The following is a 9,532-nucleotide window of genomic DNA, read 5'->3' as shown; positions in this document are numbered from 1 at the left end:
ATTTGTTGGTTATCTGCGGAATGATGTGAAGACAAGATATACTTTGGCCCGTGGTGTACCTTCCTCAAGCACAGTCCACGTACGCTGATACTCGAAGGGTAAGAGTCAAGCTACCAGCAGCCAGCTCTCTTTGATTAAAGATGATAGTAAGGGACAGCTAAAAGTATCACCATTGCCATTTTTGAGGGCCATTATAAGTATTGACGTTCCCTTATTAATCATTAATCACGTTGCTTTTTTTAAGGGCCATCTAACTTAAAACTACTTTGCCCAAAAATATGTTTTGACTAAAAATTTTGGCAACGATTCGTTGACTAAAAGACTACATAAATCAAGCTACTATTAAATCAAATCAGTAATTTTCCAGCAGACGTCACGAGTAGAGTTTCAAGGCTGGGAACGCTGGTCACGGACGACCCTGCATTACCCTCTTGACTGTTAACATTCAACAAAAAATCTCTGATTCTCTCTGAGGTCTGCTCTGGGTTAACCTAACATCTATAAAGAGATAATAAAATTGAGCAAACGGTACAGTCTCCTGTGGATGAGAGTCATGAACCCATCTCCTTACCTTAGATTACTAAAATGACTAAGCTCTGTTAAAACAGAAAGTGCATTGGACACTAGCATCTCTAGTGCAATACCTGGAGACGTTAAGAAAGAGCTCTACAACTAGCTCTTATGCTTCAGACGTTGTAGTTTTTTTCTTTGTTTGTCTGGTGCTGCAACAGCAAGTCAGAGAAGATCAACTCGAGGTATTCAGGCAGTTGTGTTTGCTGAAAATTTCAGTCAAGGAAGAGTTAAGTTCACTAGTCCTTTTTATGGCCATCGACCGTCAAACTACCTAGCCAAAAAATATATTAGAACTTAACAAATCTCACAAAAAATAGCATTTAAGGGTCACAAAAATTTTAACCATTCCTATAGTTGCAAGAGAGAAGACTTCAAATGCTCTAAATATAATCAATTGTAGGCATTAGGAAAGTGACGCAGAACATCCATCGAGATTGAAACAGTAGCATGAAAATTGAGAAATAAAGAGTTTATTACGTGAGAGATCAGCTTTTCATTATAATTTTCTAGCAATTACTTAAATTTTCCAGATTTTTTACTGGAAGTAATAATATGTATTTGCACTTATTGTAGCGACAAAAAAATATGGAGCTCAAGCTCCAGGACTTGTTGCTTTGGTAAGAAAGTTGTAAGACTAGAAAAAAATAATTTTTTTATTACATATTTTTGTCTGTTTTTAATGTTAGGAGCTTAAACCAAAAGCTCTTTCCAATAATTTTAACATAGGAAAGTGCAAATTAACGGCTCTTAAGGGCCAACAACCATTTTATGACGTAAAGAACACACGTCCTTTTTAGCATGACTTTTTAAGCTGCATGAATTTCAAACAAAAGTTTTTTTAGTAAAAAATTTTTTGTTTTAAGAACTGTCAAAAGTACGTCAAATTTTAATCAAAAACATTTTATATAACGTTATAACACACTGTCGTGATCCATTCAAGAAGTCTTGGACGGAGCGAAGATGGGTGGACCGCTAGTATATAAATATATATGTATATGAATATAGGTATATACATTTTTTTTAAGTAATACTCTTTTAGGTGTAATTTGTTTCACATAGTAAACTAACGATTCAAGACTCGTAACCTAAAAAATATATGTAATGGATGTAAATTTGTTATGTTTTTTTCCCCTGACCTTCTCATGCCACACTATACTCTACCCTTTTCACTTACAGTACTACACCTATAAGATCACTTTGCAAAATCTCCTTTTGTCCCGCCATCTGAGCACAGATCGCAAAAAAGTCAATCTATTTTAAAATAGAATTGAATAAAACACTTTTTTAAAGATTTCAACGGGCTATCTTCTATATGCCAGCAAAGTACCCTATCGACTCTGTTACGAGCATTGCTAATGTAAGATACTTTTTACTTTCCATACTGTTATTTGTACCTTTCTTTTATAAGTTATTATATTTAATTGCGTTTTATTCTTTCAAAACTTTATTATTCGTGGAAAAAGTGACTTTAAGGCTTTATTTTCTGGCATGCAACACTATCATGTTCAAAATAAAGGGCTACTGCCAAATTTCATGAATGTAAGACAAACGGTTTCAAAACATCAGAGGTTTTTATTTTGTTCTTTTAGTATCATAAATAAATTGCGTCATTTTAAGTCCGTAATGAACATAACTCTTGTGACCTTCGTGGACCTGCCCTTATGACATAATGTAAGGATATATCTTCCTGTACAATTAAGTTGTTGTTAGGTCCATGCTGACAAGCCACCCCACCCCTTTTCTCACCACCCTACTAACTCATCAACAAAAATCACTGTTCACTTAAGAGTGAATCTATTAGGCTGGCTTCTTGGTGTCAAGCTATCCCTTTAGTGTGGAAAGGACGTATTGTTTCTGATTTAAGGTAGGGACACCTGCGTACGAACAGAAAGAGTAACTGACTTTCGGTGCGCGGGTTTCCCACCCTTACATATAATGACATAGTTAGGCGGAGATGCCCAGCACTAGCACTTCTTTAAAGCTCTCTCTGTTCTGCCAAACATCTTTCCATTAAGTATAATTGCTCGTTTTCTTTTAGCGATAAGTGTCCTCAGCAATCAAAGCGCGTTGCATTGCAGCATTTTTTGACCGAGCGACTCACAAATGGTCGTCTCGGTGAAGACATCGCTAATTCTATTAGATGTAAGTTGTTGTTTCTTTTGAATTGTATCTTTTGACCAGTTTTTCCTGGAATCTCTAATTGTATAAAAAACAAAATGCAGAGTTTCTTTGGTTAATAAACGTTTGTATTAAATAGAAATTCATTCAGCATTTTGACGAGTCTTTTTACTTATTGTCGTTGAGTGCAAAGTTACATCCGTTTTTTGACGTGAATGAATCCTTGACGCAAGGTTTTCAAGAATTTCACGTAGCGGTTTTCTTTCTTACTTCGATCGGCAAAAACAGATTTTTCATCTGGGCTTTTCAATTCAAGGCCTTTGAATTTTCTCGAATCACGAGAAAAGCCCAGCTAACACAAACAATCACGTAACATTTTTTTAATATAATGTAATTAAAAAAAATATTAAAATTAATTAATAGTTGAGATACTTGATGTTTTTCATAAAGCAATACAAAACGTCAGTTTGAAAGCCAGGTTTTTTAATTCCTGTGAGAGATTAATATCAACCTTGTGCGATATTGCAGTGTGTATATTAAAAATTAATAGCTAAACGCATAATCCAGTGGCTCAAGATCAGAAAAGTTAGTGGACACAATGGAGAATAAATACGTTTACCTTATTAAGTTATACTAGCAAAATTGCTTACGTTAGCACAACCACTTGACGCTAATGAAAGTTTAATCACAGCACAAAGCATCAGTAGGTAGCAAAATGTCATATGATAGTCGAGAATTTTTCATTCATTTTAAGTAGTGTAGCTCATTAAAAGGAAGTTTGATAAAACTTTTAACTGCTGTGAGTAAATGACGTAGACTGACCGTAGGAGTAAGCTTAAAAAGCAACACGACGGGATTAAAAAAGTAAAGCTATTGGATATTATAAGAGTTAAGGAGAGCAGTTTGAACTTTAAAGCACAGACTTATACATGAAGTTGTTGAAGCTACGTGCTAACAAAATAACTAGCTAATTTTCAACAAACTCCTACAATTGATCAGTCGTATATAAGTGCAAGCAGATCCATTGGATCAAAAAATAAAGGTCATCATAAAAAATAAAATAAAGTAATAAGACCTTATGCCTCTTTAGTTAATGGAAAACAGTTTGAACAGATAATGCATGTTAACTCAATGAAGAATTTGTTTTAAATAGTTAATGCATAGCATTAATTTAATTTAAGCATCAAGAAAAAACTTATAACTTAAGTTTTATAGTATCGTTTGGATTTCTATGACATACAGTCCCCAAAAATGTGAAAATTATAAACTGCAAAAAGTGGAAAGTCCTATAATTAATGTTCAACGTCAATAATTGTATGCTTTAACAACTTGTTATTTTCTTTAGCATGTTAACAAGGGCTTCAGTAAAAATTTTATTTTCGAATATACAGTATTTTCTTTTAATTTTAAAAAACCACTAGTTTACTTAAAAAGTCTGAATGTAGCTTAGTTTTTCAACTCAGATCGATTTGATCTGAGGTCAGCCATAGTACGTAATAAGAATAACTTACGTCTTCGTCTGTCAAACTTCTAGGTACCCATTTTAGTTTTGGCAACACTGACCAGAAAGTCAAAATCCTTAAGGATCTCAACTACTAACCTCAAATGTAAGATAATAGGTGGAGTTGTCTCATTTTTTATGAGGACTAGATCACCGATTTCAATGGATCTTTTTCGGCTTAACTACTTGGACCTTTACTAAAGAGAAGTCTAATACTCTGACGCCCACATTTTTCAAAACCCTATCCTACTTTGAAAATTAAGTTTCTAACGTCCTAAAAAAAACTCATTTACTGCCGTGTTATCAGGTTCTAAAACAAAATACAAAAGTTTCATAATTGAAAAATGGGCTGGAGTAAAAGGATTAGGATCATCAGAATCGTATGATATACGCACTAGAGATTGGAGCTTAGATAAGCTCCAGTCTCGCACAACAGATTTTAAATTTCCCAATTCATCACCTATGACCCACTTTGAATAATATTTAGTAAAGTTGGCTGCAGACTTCCGAGTCCTGCCAGCATAAAGCGCTGAGGAGAGATTAAAATGACACGCAATACGAGCATCGATCATACTTTATGCTAAGGAAGCCTGAAGTTTTAAGCTGTGGCAAATTTCTCAAAGTTTGCCATGAGCAACGACAAGTTTAGTATCTTGATCGCTGAATAAGTCTGTACAATGACCAGGCCTTGAAATAAACCGGTGGAAGGTAGCTTAAAAGATTTTATAAAAATAATTTTTCACAGGTTCTTAATAGATCGCATAAGTACAAAAACAGATTATTAAGGAAAAGTACACTTTTATTGTGCCCTTGTCTTGATTATTGGTCATTTTTACTGAAAAGAGACCCACCATATCGTCACTACTAGAACTGAATTTACAATAGAAGTTACAGTTTGGTCGATGATTTCAACAATAAAACTTTTAGTACTCCGGATCTATCTCTGACAGTATCTTTGCTCTATAGAACTGCTTGTTTAATAGTTGACTAGTAAAAATAACTCTTGAGGCAATGTCTGCAGGATTTTGTTTGAATGATGTATAACTCCACTTGGAAAACGGAGTATTGTCATGAATGTTAGAGCATCTGTTTTCAACAAAAATTAACCACCTAGAGGGCACCCTACTAAAGCAGTTCCACATGCTTCTGGAATTAGATCAAAGATTAACTTTAATGTCTCTAAATAAAATAGTTTCAACGCAATGCTTAACAGTCGTAGACAGAAGCTCTGCAATACATTACTCTCGTTGAGGTATACTTGGAAGCCTAAGAGGAGCAACTCTTATCTGAGCTCATTAAAGAGTGACATAAACCTTTTTACCGTGGAACATACGCAAATAGACGACTGATGCAAAGGCATTTTTAGATGAGTTGGTGAATCCATAAACTTCAATCAACTGATAATCTGGTTAGTATCGATTTTACCTGGGAACGCTGATTAATTGTAATAAACAGGCTTTATAAAGCCAGTGACCTGAAATAAATATAACAGGCAAGGAAAGATTATCGTTCCATGAGATCAGGATCAATTAGAAGGATTAAAAGAGTATCCTACCAAAAATGATAACGAGGGCTATCCAACGTAAAGGAACGAAAAACCTAGCCAACTTAGCCAAAATATTCAGTTTTGTCCAGATATAAGTAATATTATAAACGTCTACTTAAAATTGAATCTCATTAAGTCAAAGATTTTATTGTAATTTAGAGTAGATATCTTCTCGTTTTTATTTCCATGAATTTAGAAGCAAAGGCTGGTAGCTCAGTAGTAATTTCATTGAATATCTCAGTAGAATTAGACGCATATTTTCAAAGAGGAAACACCCTAAATCTACACAGTTAAATCAACTAACCACTCTTAATCCTAGCATCCTGAATGGTATGCCCACTTAAAAGTCACCAAAGTACAAATCCTCACTGAAAATCTAAGAACCAATAGGATAAGTGTCAGAATAATCTAAAGTCAGTTGCTTGAGGACTTTATTAGCGTAATAAAGAGAGTTAGTCAAACCCTAAGTAACAGTAATCAGAACTTATCTTCTTTAATATGATGATGGAGCCTTACACCACAGTATTGTTTGGTTAATTTTATTTTTAATTTTCCCTTGAATCTGTATAAACATCTCCTCTATGTCAGTGGTCAATACGAAATAGCAGAATTTCTATCTAAGGACAATATCAAACACGTTTTCTAGCAGACTTTTATAAGAGAGGAGTCATGCATTTAAAGAGACACCCGAGTAACATTGAGAAAAATTGTTAAATACAATTCTCAATTTTCCGTTCTTTAAAACTTTATGGTGTGTCAAAATAACGGAGTCCTGCTCTTCCTCAAGAGAAAGCTCCCTCATACTCTCACTGTGGCAATGAAAAGTTGTTTATCATCTAAATATTGTTATGAGGATATTATAAAATTTAAGAAACAAACTATCTCTCTGAAAATGCATTTGATTTGAAGACATCAGTTAGCTTTTATCACTTAACAATTAAGAATAGCCAAAGTTTACGAGTAAACTGGACGGCATTTTATATCGTAATATCCTGTAGAAGTCTCCCAGACCAGTTTAGAGAGTTCTCCAGAACGCCAAATGTTCTTCATAAGATCTTTTGAATGAGCCCTTGAGTACTGGTATTCAGAAATGGGGGAATTCTTTTCTGTTTTCTATGAACAACGGCCCCATACATATCATGAAAACCCTCTCACGCCACAAGGCCAACAGGAAAATAAGGAGGACCTATAGGTGTGAGTGAAGCAAAGTTATTTGGGTTTGGTTGAGGTGTAGGACTAAGTTTATTGGGGTCACCTATCACCACAAAAACGGGATAAAATCTTCTTATGCTTCTTGCACCGAATAAAAACATTTTTCAATTTAATTTGTTAAATCATATTTAAGATAATCATGATCTTTTGGTTAGAAAGTTAACCTATGAGCACTATTATGATTTGTTTTGAATACATCAAACGTTACCTAAAGCTGATTAAACCTTAAAAAAGCCTGACCTGTAGCCATTTTAGCTTGACAGTTTTTGTTTGAGTGAGCAAAGGCATTTTTGACTTTGTGAAACAACTTAAACTGTTCTTTACAAAGTACTACTACATTGATAAATCAACTTTCAATAATTTAAACAAGGAAGAACAGATCACGTATGTTAAAATATCTACTCTGTCTAAAGGTGAATGTTTTTGAATTCAAGCAACTCACTGTAAGTACTAAAATACTTTTTTACGGATACATATATCCATTAGGTAAAAATACTTTTTTGGGGTCAAAAATATTTACTAAACCTTAATAATAAGGCGATGAAAATAATGCAGGTACTCGGTTAGCCAAACCATCGACTGCAAGTCATTTAAGTTGGGGGCACGACGTACAAAGTCTGCAGAGCAGGCAGCAGCAGTGTTGTCGAGAAGCAATTAGAGCTAGTGGCACGATGTGCAAGGCCTGTAGAGCAAATGGCAGTAGCGTTGTAAAGAGACCAGCAGAGCTGTGGCACGATGAACATGGCCTGTAGAGCAGGCAGCACAACATCCATTAGCGCAATATTCTCTGAGACCTGCAGCAACCAGATTAGTGTAAGGCACTCCTTAATGGTGGCCAAAAATAGCAATGATCAAAGACGAATAACAGCATGCACATGCACACTTGCAAAAACAAAGCTATGAGAACTTGAGCTACATACTAATGTAAGTAAAAGTAGGAACACTTAGGTAGAAAGCTTAATCAAGTGGTTTAAACCATGGCTCAAATTTATGTGTTCAAAAGGCCCAGAGAGAAACAATAAAAACACCTGGTTGCTAGTAAGCCATGTGCTGTACTCGTGTAGAAAGGCATACAAGATGGTTTAAGAAAGCCCTTTTTAAAATCAAGCCATGTGCTACAAGAATGATTATACCTACATAGCATACACCATCAAGCTGATTAGATCTACCTCGTTGTCCAATTGGGTTAAAGGTGTCAAGATGGTTGAACTTTCCTTGCCACGTGCTTAACTATAACTTGCTCCACTAAATTTGGCTCGAAATACTGTGAGGAGTTCATGTTTACCTAGCGCTATAGTGGATTGCAGATTAAGAATGAATAGCCAAACGCATGATCCAGTGACTCACAATCAGAGAGTTAGTGGAGAGAAATGAAAAGTTAATACATTTACTTTACTAAGATATACTAGCACAATCACTTATACGAGTACAAATACTGTAAGATACCGCAAATTAGATGATAGCACAAAGTATTAATAAGTTGTATAATGTCTGATAGTTGTCAAGAAAGTTCTTCTTATTTTTATCAGCACAGCTAACAGAAAGATAGTTTTATGAAACTTCCTACTTTCTACCTGTAAGCAAATATAAACATTAAGAAAAGTTCAAAAAAATAAGAAAATAACATTCTAACAGTATAAAAATACTTTTAATATAAGGTATTTCTAGTGTTGTTAAAAAGTAATTTAGTATGAGTTATTAGATTTTGTACCTCAACACGTCTTAAGACTTATCTTTTATTTGATTTTGCACTATAGAAATCTAAATTTAACGATAGATTATTCAAATGGCTGCATTCTGTTGCTAGCTCAAAGTTTAATCTCTTAAGTATCGAATTTTTAGCGGAGGCATTCCCACTTTTGACACAGTACAGTTTACCTACCACCAGACTGTTGTATTAACATTTTAAGTTTTAGCGCTGCAACTGTCTCACATTATGCATGCTGCTGTTTGTTTTGACTCTTAAAGTATGGAATTTGACCTGCAGCAAGTAAGAATCAGTAGTATACAGGCTTAAAGGACTTGAAGCTCTAATATTCCAAATAAATACGAGCTCTTATTAGTTGACATCTTTTTCTTTGTGTGAGTTTCTGACGCAAATGACGGAGCCTAAGATAATCAAACATGAGCTATAACTTTACATAAATGAGTTTCCTACTATAACACTTACAAGATATTTACCTTAGTTTACCTAAATAAATTAATTCTGAACGTAAAAATATGAGAAAAAAGTAGATGCTCACTCCTACATCTACAAGGAATAAATTTAGCTTGATTTTGGTGATTTTCTAAAAAAAAAGAAAAAAATTAATAGTCAGATAACACCTTATCAGTACAACACATAATTGTTTACTTCTTGGCTTAAATACTTGAATAATCTTGCTAAGTAAGGGCTTAGTTCATTTTTCTATTGAATCAATGTCTTAAAAGGTAGTGGGCCAAAAATATAACACTTGGTTGCACTTAAGTTTATACATCTGACAATAGAAATATAGAATAATTAAGATAGCAAGATCTCCTCTCATAATACTAAGAGACTCTAAATAAGCGTGTGTGTTTGGCAATGGCTATGTTTTGTCTCT

The sequence above is a fragment of the Copidosoma floridanum genome, unplaced genomic scaffold, assembly GCF_036245765.1.
Source record: "Copidosoma floridanum isolate Cflo_tuat_1 unplaced genomic scaffold, Cflo_Japanese_pri ptg000008l, whole genome shotgun sequence".
NCBI classification, from domain to species: domain Eukaryota; kingdom Metazoa; phylum Arthropoda; class Insecta; order Hymenoptera; family Encyrtidae; genus Copidosoma; species Copidosoma floridanum.
Note: the sequence above shows the minus strand (reverse complement) of the source record.